Source organism: Macaca thibetana, unplaced genomic scaffold (genome assembly GCF_024542745.1).
Source record: "Macaca thibetana thibetana isolate TM-01 unplaced genomic scaffold, ASM2454274v1 unplaced_scaffolds12, whole genome shotgun sequence".
Classification (NCBI taxonomy): domain Eukaryota; kingdom Metazoa; phylum Chordata; class Mammalia; order Primates; family Cercopithecidae; genus Macaca; species Macaca thibetana.
In genome coordinates this window covers 1-13,328 of record NW_026088801.1, presented here as the reverse complement: position 1 = coordinate 13,328, position 13,328 = coordinate 1, and the positions used below count along the sequence as shown (strand labels likewise).

The following is a 13,328-nucleotide window of genomic DNA, read 5'->3' as shown; positions in this document are numbered from 1 at the left end:
CTGGTCACTCTGCCGGCAGCACTCAGAGCTCAGAACATTCTAGAGGAAAGCAACGTGTTCCTTTTAAAATGGGGAACCGGGGCAGCACAACTGAAGCTCTACGACTGTCTCAACTACTGGGTTTCGGGGTAGCATTAGGAAATCGTGAGAATCCAAATCTCAATTTCATACAGATTCCAGATTCACTGCAGGTTCCAGAATTTCCTGAGACATTCTTCCAATTTATCACTCAGGATTTATCCCTTTCCAAAGCTAATAAAGTCTACATTCCTTACGGAAAACCCACCATAAGCACCACCACAAATAAGATCAACTGACTGACGCCCGCCCTTCGCACCAAACATAGAAACTGTTACTCACACAAGACTGTGCTGGAGGCAGCTCTCAGCTGAAGCCGAATCCGTGAGACTTCATTATCCCCCAATTTGGATCGAGTGTGAAGACTGTCAGCAAACCAGGGCCCCAGTGTAAAGCAGAGAACAGATCCTCTGATGCCTGCCTGAACATTTCCTTCCCACCTCTGTCTTGGATATTGAACACCCTCAGAGCTACTGAGTCACCCACATTTGCAGGTCATTTATCCAGCCACCAGGATAACACAATTATGCGATAAAAATGCCTTCTCAGGGCTTTGTCATACTCAACAAAGAAGCTCAGAAGGCTAGGTAAGCGCAAGAAAGGGGGAAGCGTCCTCCAAACAGACAAAAACCAAGGAAAACCGTGCAGAGACTCGAGAGAGAGCAGAAACACAGCCCGCTGTAGCCTTTCAGGTCCTGCTGGCCGCAGCCCTGCGTTAGGTGGCACCATTTCCACAGATGCATCCTGCTGGGCCCACTTGAAAGGTCCCGCTTGCGAGACACTCACCCCCACTTCCAGCTCCTGCAAGACCCGCTGCAGCCCCACTCCATCCTGGGGGCCGACTGTGCAAGTCTTCCCGGCGAGACCCCTCAGAGCCTACTCAGTGTCTGAGACTGGGAAGCACCAAGGATCCAGAAAGGCACAATCCTGTTCTCCTCGTGCTGCTTTCTGGGTTCCAAGTTGTCTAACGAGTCCTGCATAAACCCCGGGCTGGGGAGCCAGCCAGGGCCCAGCAGCACCCAGCTCATGCGCTCCACTCACCCCACAGAGGACCACGGAGGCCCCAGCGCGCTCTGTCCGCGGGGCAAGACACCAGAAACAGCCACAGTTCAGGGTTCTGCCACCCGCCCCGCTGCCGTCATTACCTCCTGGGATCTGAATTCTCATTGGTTGCAAAGGTGATCCCACAGCTCCGCTGCCTTAATTACCTGCTGGGATCTGAAATTGTATTGGTTGGAAAGGGGATCTCATTGCTCAAGCACTCCCTGCTGCCTCCTTGCAAACAACATAAAAAATCCAAAACCCCTTGTAAAGAACGTTTACTATAACCTCAAAACAAGACACATCCCGAGACCAAGGAAGATACACACGCACATCTGACACCCGGTGGACGTCAGTGACCGACGCCACGGCTTCCGTGTGGCGTGTGAAGCAGGAGGCCTGTCACGGTGACTCAGGCTGGGGTCTGAATGGGGGTCTTCCAAGCAACTAGGCAACCAGGACGCACACCCCAAAACCCAAGTCCCCGCACTCATGTACCTGGCAGAAATGCTGCGTGGCCATCGACACCAGTTGTGAACCAAGACCGATCTGTGTCCTCTGGCCCTCACAACGTCCGTACATGCCTGGGCCCAGCAGAGGCCCGCACGGCACCCTGCTCGCCTCCAGTGGGGCTCTCTCCTGCCAAAGGGGATGGCCCTGAAGTCCGTTGAGATTTCCAAAGCTCTACAAAGTCGTGCTTCCTCCTGCTTGTTCAGAAGGCCTAAAGCCCTGAAGACACCAGTGAGAATTGACCTAGCCTCTTAAGGCAGCTCAAATACCTAAACACAGGAACGCTGGACCTCTCTGCCCTCGAGAGCAGCCGATAACACACTGGGCTAAGCAGAAGGTACAGATGTCACATCCAGAAGCCAGTGGCGCTCAAGATTGCATTCCAGGAGCCGCCCATGTGAGTCCCTCCAAGGCTTCCAAGTCCCACTTGATTGTTTTCATCGTATCTCTATAACATCAGAGACATTATATCTCACGGTATCTATGAGATCGTCTCCACTTTTATGAGCACATATGCTCCCTGACTTACCATGGGATGAAACTGTTCCAATAAACCCAGCGTAAGCTGAAAATATCCTAAATAGAAAGTGCATTTGACATCATAGTTTCAACTTACAACGGGTTCATCCAGAGGCAGCCCATCTTGGGCCAAACAATGCACTGAGTGTGACTAGTTCACACCATCACAAGGTTGGAAAAAAAAAAAAAAAGATATGTAACAATTGGGAGCCAGGGACCCTCTGTATTGGGGCTCCTGTCTTCAGAGACAACAGAAACCTCTTCTTAGACAAGAATCACAATTTATAATCCTCAAAATGTTAAACTTAGTTTAACAATCTAGACGTTCAAACAAAGCCAAAGTAGGCCCACAAGGCCGTTTGTGCTCTTCACTAAGACGCACGACTCTATAATAACCCTCACCACAGCCCCTCAGGGTGGGTCCCAGAGGCAGTTGAGGCTTGTGGCTACGGACACTAACGAAACCAAAATCAGAGTACGCAGGTGCAGTCAAGTCATATGACTTCTCCACTAGCATGTGCACAAATGTTCATCAGCAAATCTCATCTTCGCTTTACCTCCCTCCCATGACCTAAAAAGGAGTCCACTACACACACCCATACACACACACACCACTTCAAAAACATAATTAGTACTTGCATTCAATTCTGGGCATTCGGAATAGACCTAATGGGTGATTAAATCTTTCCTCCAACCCATTGCTTAGTCTTCTTAGAGGATGAAGGATTTTGCATAACACAAGTCAACATATAAAAGATCTGCTATAGAAACAGACTTTCAAGTGGTCCTCATTAGAGTGATTCAACTAATATACAAAGGACCCAACACACAGTGTATATTAGAAGAATGATTAATTTGTTCCCCTAAAAATCCTAATATCTACACAGAAAAAATACCCAATACACATTTTATCATTCTTTACCAGTATAGTCATACAAAGGAGTATCACAAAAGCAAAAGAACAGATTTGGTTTGACTCACAGTTCTAAGTTTAATATAAAATTGCTAAAACCACCAAGACAAACATGCCTATGAAATATTTAACGATCTTCACCTAAATTCAAGTCACCATTCAACCACCAATACCTCTGCTCTCCTTATGGGAACTTTCCAAAAGTAAATTCTGGAATTAACAGGACAAAATTTTCTGGTGACAGAAATTAGGAAGAAATTGGTTGAAGGCCATTCCTTGGCTGTCAAACTTTTTCTCAATAATATTTTGTAAAATAAAAGCGTCAAACAGATCTTTACATTAACTTACAATCTATCAAGCAATACTGGAGCAAGCTTTAAATATTAGCCACATTCTGTCAGGGCTGACTAACATTAAATCAGTATCAGTCTCATGTCTTGTAGGATCCACAGCTCATCTTCTTAAAACCACTTAAGATTTCATAATTAACTCAATTAAACAATGTAAGTCATCTCCTTGATCTTTGACATGAAGGGGTAATTTTCCCCCAAAATAGTACCTCTTTCCTTGACATGATTTAATCTGTGGTTAGAGTATTTAACAGGATTTCTTTCCTTCTTACAAAATAAAATATACACCTTTCCAATATGAAAAACTCTAACTGATAATGCCATAGCTTACCCAGGTCAAAAGCATTTTTTTTTTTTTTTTTTTTTTTAAAAAAAAAAGAACCTAACTGCATCTTTGGACCTTATGTGAGGTAGTGTCCAGGGCCACTGGGACCCCTACTTGGCCAGTGTAGCTGGGTACCAATTAAAGACAGAAACCCAAGCATTCACTCAAAGCCCCTTCCCAGCTGTTCATCCTAGTGGAAGAAGCCATGAGTACAAACGAATGCGGCATTCTACGGAGGGCTTTGGGGATAGGCTGCTTGAGAACATCAAAGTGGCTCACGTCCCCCGAGTGTAAAGCCAGTGACTGCTCTCAGCTTCCATCCACAGTAGCCAAGGTCTGGAATCACCTGAGTGCCCGTCAACAGGGGATGAAGGGAACGTGGCCCGAACACACACAGGAGCAATACTCCACCACACAGCGGAGAGCCCTGTCATCCGCGGCAGCATGGATGGAGTTGGAGGACATTACGTTAAGCAAACGAGTCAAGCAAGGAAACGGCGCATGTTCTCACTCATAAGCAGGAGCTGAGAGCAGATCTCATGGAGGCCAAAAGTAGGTGGTCAACAGGGCCCAGCAGAGCCCACTCATAAGCAGGATGGGCAGAGGCTGGTAATGTGCACAAACACACACACAGCTAATGGGAACACGAGACCTACTATTGATAAATCAGCAGGGGGATGGCAGTGGGTCATCTACTGTGTATTTCAAAACAGCTAGGAGAGAATAACTTAACATAACCAGCACAAGGAAAAGAAACTATTTAAAGTGAAAGACATCCCAAGTACACAGATTTCATCAATATAGGGGTGAATCAAGGTATCACATGCACTCTGAAAATATGTACGTATATTATGTATCAACAGAAACAAAAACCAATGACAGAACCATTTGCGAAGCACGTGCAGGAGAAGAATGGGAAGCCTGACATGGTGTGGCTGTGTGTCCCCACCCAAATCTCATGCTGAACTCTAACCCTATGTTGGAGGTGAGCCCTGGTGGGAGGTGATTGACTCATGGGGGTGGTTTCTAATGGTTTAGCACAATCCCCCAAGTGCTGTCCTCATGATCGTTCTCCTGAGATCTGGTTGTTTGGAAGTGCATGGCACCTTCCCCTTCACTCTCTCTCTCCCCTTCCAGCCATGTGAAGACATGCCGGCCTCCCCTTCACCTTCCACTCTGATTGTAAGTTTCCCCAGATGTAGAAGCCTGTACAACCCACAGAACTGTATGCCGATTAAACATTTTTTTTCCTTATTACCCAGCCTCAGATAGTTCTTTATAGCAGTGGAACAACAGTACAGTCCTCAGGACCAGCAATGTTTTCCTTCTACCCAGCGGCCAACAAGGTCCTACACCGTAGCTGGTTTTCCAAAGCTTTGCCAGAATGCTGAAGCTGTTTTGGGGATACTAACTTTCCCCATCTCTGGCAAACCAGATGGGGCATCCTATTTGCCTCTTACCACCTTTCTCAGAGAAACCCCACCTCTGAAACAGCCTCCACCAGGGGCCTCCTTCAGCAGCAACAAAGCTGAGTGTTCCTTGCACTTCCCTTCTTCTGAACAAGTCAACATCTTAAGCTTGTTTTTCCATCTTCCCAGCTCATTGAAAAAAATATCTTACGCTTTCTATTTTCCTGACACACACACATGGAAGAGAAGTGCCGTGAGGGCAGGGGCTCTTGTTTTCCCGGATCTGAGCCTGGCCCTCAAACACTAGCCGAATACTAACACGATATCCAGAGGCAGAAATGCAAATATCCATATGACTTCAAATACCCTAAGGACCTAACAGGCCGAGTGGCCCATGTAACTATGGTGTGCTGGGCCATTCAACTGGTGTCCAAATCCCTGTCCAAGTGAGCTCTTTAATTTTGAGACTTTTCAGACAGCTGTTTTGTTGTTGTTGTTCTGTTTTGTTTTTATTAAAGGGATATGTTACAATTATAATCAAGAATATCCCAGGCCGAGTGTGGTGGCTCGTGCCTGTAATCCCAGCACTTTGGGAGGCCAAGGTGAGCGAATCACCTGAGGTCAGGAGTTCAAGACCAGCCTGGCCAACGTGTTGAAACCCCGTCTCTACTAATACAAAAATGAACCAGCCATGGTGGCAGGCACTTATAATCCCAGCTACTCAGGAGGCTGAGGCAGGAGAATGGCGTGAACCAAGAGGTGAGGCTGCAGTGAGCCAAGATCGTGCCACTGCATTCCAGCCTGGGCAACACAGCAAGACTGTCTCAAAAAAATGAAAATAAACCAATACTCCCAGTTAGTTCTTCACCAATGTCAGATACCTCAGTTTAAAGAAAAATATGAAAGCATGTTTTTATATTTCAGTGTTGAATTTAACCATATCTTTTAAGAAGATATGAAGATAGAACTTCCTCAAGGATTGGGGGAGAGAAAAGCAGTTAAGAAAATCTTAAAACCTCAGGAGAAAAACAAGTATGGGTTAAGACCTCAAGGCAAAACTTTTTCTTTGCACTTTGATTTCAAAAGAACAGAGATGCCCAAATTATGAACTCTCCCATCTGCATTTTATATTCGTCTGTGTCCTTTGAAAGGCTGGAGATGGGATCCCAGGTTCCAAAGTGCCTGGCCGTGGCTCACATCAGGCGGCATCTTTCACACAGCCGTTTACTCCCCTGACTCTGCCTAGAGAGCTCTGTGGCCCAATTTACAAAAAAAAAAAAAAAAAAAAAAAAAAAAAAAAAAAAAAGTCCTAATTTACTCACGTTCATCACTTTCAGCAGAGTCTCAAGAAATGAGACAAATATTGACACTCCACAGAAGCAAGTACTCTCTTCCAAAAAGTCAAGTGTCAGGTTCCCATGAGCCAGGCAGCTTGCTTACAGAAAGCACTGGCTGACTTGCTGGTTGAATGTTAAATGCATTTAAAATGTTAAGTGATCAAACGCCCCTCCTAGTGGGTGTGCGCGTTGAGCTGGCTGCAGTAGTGATGCAGACCACGTTCTTTCCTTTGGTTTTGCTTCAAGCAGAGCACCCCACACCCAGGAAGAGGCCGAAGGATGGCATCGAGGTCTAGGACAGATTTAAGGAGAGCTGCAGGCTGACTGCCTCATCTGCAAATAGTCTCTCATTTCAGAGAAAATCACTGAACAGAGTTCATAACACGTGAATTTTAAAATTCATATTTCTAATTTCATCCCATTAGAACTTTTGAACCTCCACCTCCCACCTAGAGAACGTCAGCTCAAGCCGATCAGAGCGCAGTGCGATTTTCTATAAATAATGTGCACGTCTGCATCTGAGCTGAGATGTGAATGTCTGGAATGTGCCTGCCAGGCCCAGGAGGAACTGCAGCAAGTGTGGGGACACAAGCCGCTAAGGAATCTGATTTGGAGGGAACTGGAGGCAACTAAAACTAGGTCCACTGGTTTTTCTTGGTAAGGTTTGACCAGGCAAACTGTTATCACTGTTGCTAATTTATGGTAATTGGCATGGGGACTTAACAGTAAGTAATTAGAGCAATTACAGAATTTGCTACTCAATTACAATGGCACAGATTCCTGAGAATGGAAGAACTGTTGCCCAGGAATAGAGTTCAAGAGGTCCTCCCCATGCTCCGAGGAACATGGCATTTCCACGCACCCCTGCTTTGGTCCCTGGCCACCACCATCCTGATCTCGGCCATCTGATGGCATCAGTCCCCAAAGCTGGAAACACCTGACACCTCTTGTCACCCTCCCATCTGCCCTGCCTTCCTCCAGTCCGGGATATTCAGGGATGCCCACATACAGGACCAGGAAACCAGGGTTATCCCAAACCAGTGCCTGCATTCAAAGTCCTCCACGGCAGCACAATCACCAATGGCCAATACTCCCAGAACCTTCCACCTCAAAACGGGAGCACATCTGGATGCAAGCTGACAATGCTGCATTCTCTTTGCCATGTACACATGGAGGCATGTCAGGTTCCACCTAAAGGTATCAGGTTCCACGCTGCTCAGGAGCCCAAACCTAGTCACTCTGCATGATCTCAAGTCACCATCCACAGAGAAGCCTGCAGTTTTCCTCTGGTGCACGGTGTGGATGGTGGATGGTGGATGCATTTCCCCTGAAGACTCGGAAACAGAAGCCTGGCCAAGGAGGCCAGTCACCCCAGCCCCTGCAAGGCCCGGACGTGACCCTCTGCTGTCTGCACACAGTACCCAAGTCTAGCAGTGCTGGCTCTGTGGTGGGATCCATCTGGGCCTGCAGAGGACCCGGGGCACAGGAACCGTGCAGCCTGGCTGCAGCCGGAGGCCTAAGGGATCCCCACGAGGCTCTCCAGCCTAGGTGCCCTCACCACAGGCAGAGCCATGCAAGAGAGTTGCCTGCTGAACTGGAAACGCCCCAATCTGCTCAGCCAACACAGAAAGACAACAGCCACCTACAGCTGCTGAGCCCCAAAACGTGGCCACTGGGCCTGAAGGGTTGAATCTGGAATTTAATCTGTGAAGTTCTTTTCAAATGTGTTTAGCTATGTAATCAACTCTTTATTCTAATTAAATTTAAAGGAGCCTCTGGCTATGGGCTCCCTTGTCGGGCTTCACAGCTCCAGGGAGTAAGAATGGGAGAGAGAGAGGCCCAGAGCCTCTCTGCATTCTCCACGTTAATTCAACAAGTCATCATAAGGAAAGGCACTCCAGCAGGAGAGGTGTACACGGGAAGAACTGGGTTGGCCCTGACAAGCATGACCCCCATGGCATCACAGCTGCCTCAGGCAACAGGCAAAAGACAATGATGCCCACCTGGACAGGCCACCGGATGTGATGATGCACCCCCAAGCCCTAGTCCCACAGTAGCCAGAGACCACCTGCTGCTCATCCCGGGTGAAACAGGCAGAGCTACCGGAGCCCTCAAAAGCAGGAAGAATTAAGGAAGCGATTCCCACGACACACGTGACACTCCTTGGAGACAGACACAGGCTTCGCTGTGAAAGTGCAGAGGACGGTGGAGTCCCTAGGCAGGCTGCTTCTTCCAACGATCAGGAAGAAACCAGATCCATTTCCTTGTAGGAGAATCATTTGTACCGTGATTAGACAGAAGACAGAAGGTGGCTGATGTTATCAAATCATCAAGCACCTCACGGCTGCTTCTCCAAGGAAGGCCTGGAAACTTGCAGCCACCCGCGTAGGGCCGCAGTGTTTACAATGGAGATACGGGTGACCGAGGTCTGGCTTCCTCAGGGAAGCTACATTTGCTACATTTGAACTTTCACCACTGAGGAATCGGTCATTTACAGTCACTCACCCTCAATGCAGAAGAGGGCTCAAGACACTGCACCAGACTTCAACACTCAGGGTTGGGGTTAGGGTCAGGGTCAAATTCACAAGTTTTACAAGATGTATTTCCTTGGGATGCCAGAAGAGATGCAGCTTCACACCCCCCCCTCCTCCATGGTTTGCTTAGCCCCTTCACCAGTGGATCTCACCAACAGATGACACATCCACGCCTCATCCATGGCAGCACAGAAAACCACTTGGAAGACAGCCACTCCCACCAAGCTTCCTGACTTTGGTGTTTAAAATCTGCATCATTTAAAATCTGCATCTCATACGTGAGATTACACTCCTCCGAACAACGACATTGCCACTGTCATTTCACCCAAAAGGGCTTTAGGAAGTGACACGCGGTCCAGACGCCAGAGGTCGCCGGCCGCCTTACTCTAGCCTAATTCCTTTGTGCCTGTATGGAGGCTTCACAGATACAGCCCATTAATGACTGTATGAGAAGCTCAGGGCATAGACGAACTCAGTGCTGAATTTTTTCCATTTATCACCCTTTGTTTTGTCCAGAAGACAGCTGAGAAAGGCGGGGGCAGATCATCTCCTCGAGTGTAATGACTCTAGCCACTTCTCTTCACCCCAGGTCACCACTCAGTCAACACCCTTTTGAGAAACCAAAGCAATTCTGTTCCCTTCACTCCGAGTTCCAAGCACTAAATTCCTCCGTTTTATCAATTAGATTATCAAGCAGCCGTTTGTAATCTGGACTGCAATCTGAGACGAAATTTAAAGCTAATTTAAGTTGCGGTAATAGCTCCTATTCACATTATAGATAAGGCATGAATGAAAACTTTAATCTGTTCATAGGACCAACTTTGTAAACAAACCAATTATTCAAGCAATGATTGTCTTCAGTTAGATGCAAATTACTTTGCTCATAAAAGATTTTCCAGTAGGAATTTTTAAATCCATGGTCTGTCTTTTCTGAGCCTGTCTCTGCACCTTCCCCTGAGTGCACAGCAGGACTTCTCAGGGCATCCCATCAGCAGACCCACTGAAGAGAATAAGCCCGCAGCCCCCAGCCCAGGAATCAAGTCCGAGCCCCAGCAGCCCCTCGTCCAGCCGGGGCTTCCTCACCAGCACAGCACCCAGAGGTCTTCCAGGTTTAATGCCAGGTGTGCGTGGAAAGTAGAGTGCTGGAAGGAACACAATAGACATTCAACAATGCAAATTCCCCCCTGGAACAGCCCAGCAATCCTCTGTACCTTCCCCCAAAGTACCCATGCTAGGCAGGCGTAGAGTCCAATGGGGGTGCCTAGGAATCGGCATTTAACACTATTCTGATGAATAAAAGTTTGAGAGGTCGGTCAGCGAGAGGCTGTCGTGGCCTCCACTCATTTGCAGGCTCTGAAGAGACACAGATTCAGGTAACAGGCCAGACAGGACAGGACAAGGATGGGGAGGTGGAGGGCAAATTCCATGGACCACCATCCGCCCCGCCATCCCCACTGAGACTCCGTGATTTAAAGAGAGGCAAAGCCAGGGAGAAAAGATGCCCGCACCACACGAGCGACTGAGATTTCACCTAAAGCACGCAGCATGTGGCTGAGGGCCAAGGTTGGGCAAGCCAGGAGCACAGAACGGGGTTCACTGGCCCAGAGGTGTCTCCCACACCCACACCCCGTGCAGACCTCCCAAGCACTGCCTGTGTCTCCTGCCTGGTTTAGTTCCTCCCCGCCTTCTACTGTGTTGGTTTCTCAGCCGCCACCCACCACCACACAACCCTCTCTACAAGCTTGGTGGACTGAAAAGAGCGGGGGCGGGTAAGATCTGGGCTCTGGGGCCAACGTCCTGCCTGAGACATTAGTTCCAACCCACCTAGCTGTGATGTGAGCCCCCGAGATTTCTCAAATGTGAGATGGGAAGGTAACTGAACCCACTCACCAGGACGGCTGTGCAGACTGAGATTACATATAGCCACACCTCGGCATCCACCACACGTGGGACCCCAGTCGTGTTGCCCCTGATGGGAATCCCTCTATCTATGCCCCTTCTGCTACCAGAGCCAACTCCCAGCAGTAGCTGTGGAGGGTGCATCCTCTATACCCACTCCACTCCCCTCCCATCGCTCCACGCCGTGACCTGCCACGCAGCGGCCACCAGCAAATCCGGCCCCACTGGATAACCGACCACCAGCCCCCCCTCACTTTGGGGCGTCTTCCACTTGCAGTTCCGAAGCAGGCCGAGAAACCGCCCTCAAGGGCAGTCACCTGTTCCTTATTGCATGTAATGACCTGCCACGCAGGACCACCAGCAAACCCAGCTCCACCATCCAGGCTCCTGTGGATTAACCGAACCCCCACCCCCCACCTTGGAGCGTCTTCCACTTGCGGTTCTGAAGGGGGCCGAAAAACCGCTCTCAAGGGCACTCACCTGTTTCTTATTGCATGTAATGACCTGCCAAGCAGGGCCACCAGCAAACCCAGCTTCACCGTCCAGGTTCTGGTGGGTAACTGCCCCCGTCCCCCGCTTCCTCCTGGGGTGTCTGGGAGGCTCAGAAACTGCCCTCCACGGGCACTCACCTGTTCCTTATTGCACTAATACCTCATTTACAGAAATCCACTTTGACTTTCCAGCACTGCAGTTGTGACAATTTAGCAATCCTGCTTGCAAGCTACAAGAGCTTGAGGTCACGTCCACCTCACCAGTATCCCAGAGACCCAGCACTATCCCACTGTGTTTAAAATTCCAAAATACTCCTTCAAAATGCTACTGGCATTTGCTTTGCACATAAAATGCTAACAACCTTCAAGTGAAACAAATATCTTCAACAGTTTGGTACAACGACATGTGAGTTACACATCTGTCAAGTTGTAAAGCCTCATGCATTTATAACATTTTATGTACGGTCAAATGGTTCATTAATATAAATTATGAGAATCTCTAAGAAACAGGTTTTTTCTGGCATTAGATGACCAAAGGAAAACTGGGTTCTGGCTGGCTTGCGGGCCTGTAGAGGCAGACATATCTGCTGACACAACCAAGCTCCTTCCCACTGATGTGGCCTCATCCCAGGCCCCTCACCCGGACGCCTGCAGGCCCCTGGAGGAGCAAGCTGACCTGTCCACATTTCTCAAATGCACAGCTGTTGCTCACACTGCAGATAGAGTTCAAGGCACGAGCAGGCCACCATGCTAAAAATACCACGCAGCGTCCACGCCAGGTGACGGTGGTTTTCACTCCATCCCAAAGCCCCATGTATGAGTTTACAGCCATGATTACCACATGGATTTTTAGACCCTCAAGACATACTTTGTTTCCTTTTATGCAACAAAGTTAAAAGACTATCACTCAGATATAGGCTCTGAAACTGTGGAATAATTATTTGGGAACAGAGCCTCTGCCAGGTCAGGATTAGCACTTGGGACAACACCCCGTGACCTCGGTCCACACAAACCCATCCAGACCAGAAGCCTCTCGCACTGTAATTTCTGTGGATTTCTGTAAACGAGGTATTACTGCAATAAGGAATAGATGAGTGCCCTTGGAGGGCAGTTTCTGAGCCTCCCAACCACACGGCCATTTTCAGGCTGAAGCCGCACCACCTCCAGAAACATTGTCCCTCGCGGAGGTGTGCCTGGCTTCTCCCCTTTTCCAAAACTTAACAAAACCTGAAAAGGACAGGTCTGTGTAGAAAAACACAAACTACTTGCGATTCCTCTCCCCAGTTCACGCTGTAGGAAGCTCGTCTCGGCCCTCACCGTGTTCTGACTGTGGCTTGGTTCCCATAAGAAATAAAGTCAGAATTCTAGTCCCTGTCTCCTGGGCAGTGTGGCAGGCATACATACCTTCAGTTATATGAGGAAAGGCGTGGCGAGCCCCCTTCCTTCAGTAAAACTGCACAGTTCCCAGAACCCTGATGCCATCTCCCTCACACCACTGTGAACACCTGGACAGAGCACATTTCAATGCGTGCACATTTGTGGGCTAGTTTTCTATTTCTCCACTAAATCACCCCAAATTTAGCGCCCTAAACTCTGACTTATTTTCTCACATTTCTGGAAGCTGGAGTCCAAAACAGGTCCCACCATCTAACGTCGAAGTGGCGGCAGGGCTGGCTCTGGGGAAGCGACCGTCTCCTTGCCTCCCGCAGCCTCTAGAGGCTTCTGCATCCCCTGGTCCATATGGCACCCACTGTCTTCAGGACCCACAGCGGCTCTGACGGCCCCTCAACTGGAAGACGCAGAAATGTCAGGAGCCCGGGAATCTAGTGCTAAGGCCAAGCCTCCCCACCCTCCCAGCTCCTCACACACTCCCGTGTGAGCTAATATAGATTCCACTTTAACTAGTGTCACCTGTGTAAGGG

At 48.7% G+C, this 13,328-nt stretch overlaps 1 long non-coding RNA gene across 2 annotated transcripts in view; it reads right to left on the bottom strand.

Annotated features, from left to right (window-relative positions):
- Nucleotides 1-13,322, bottom strand: part of LOC126947250 (uncharacterized) — a 41,509-nt gene extending 28,187 nt beyond the window's left edge. For both annotated transcript variants that reach the window (XR_007722982.1, XR_007722985.1), the window contains exon 1: nucleotides 12,811-13,322. This is a non-coding gene — a long non-coding RNA (uncharacterized LOC126947250). The remainder of the gene's footprint in view (nucleotides 1-12,810) is intronic.
- Between the last annotated feature and the right edge of the window lie 6 nt (nucleotides 13,323-13,328).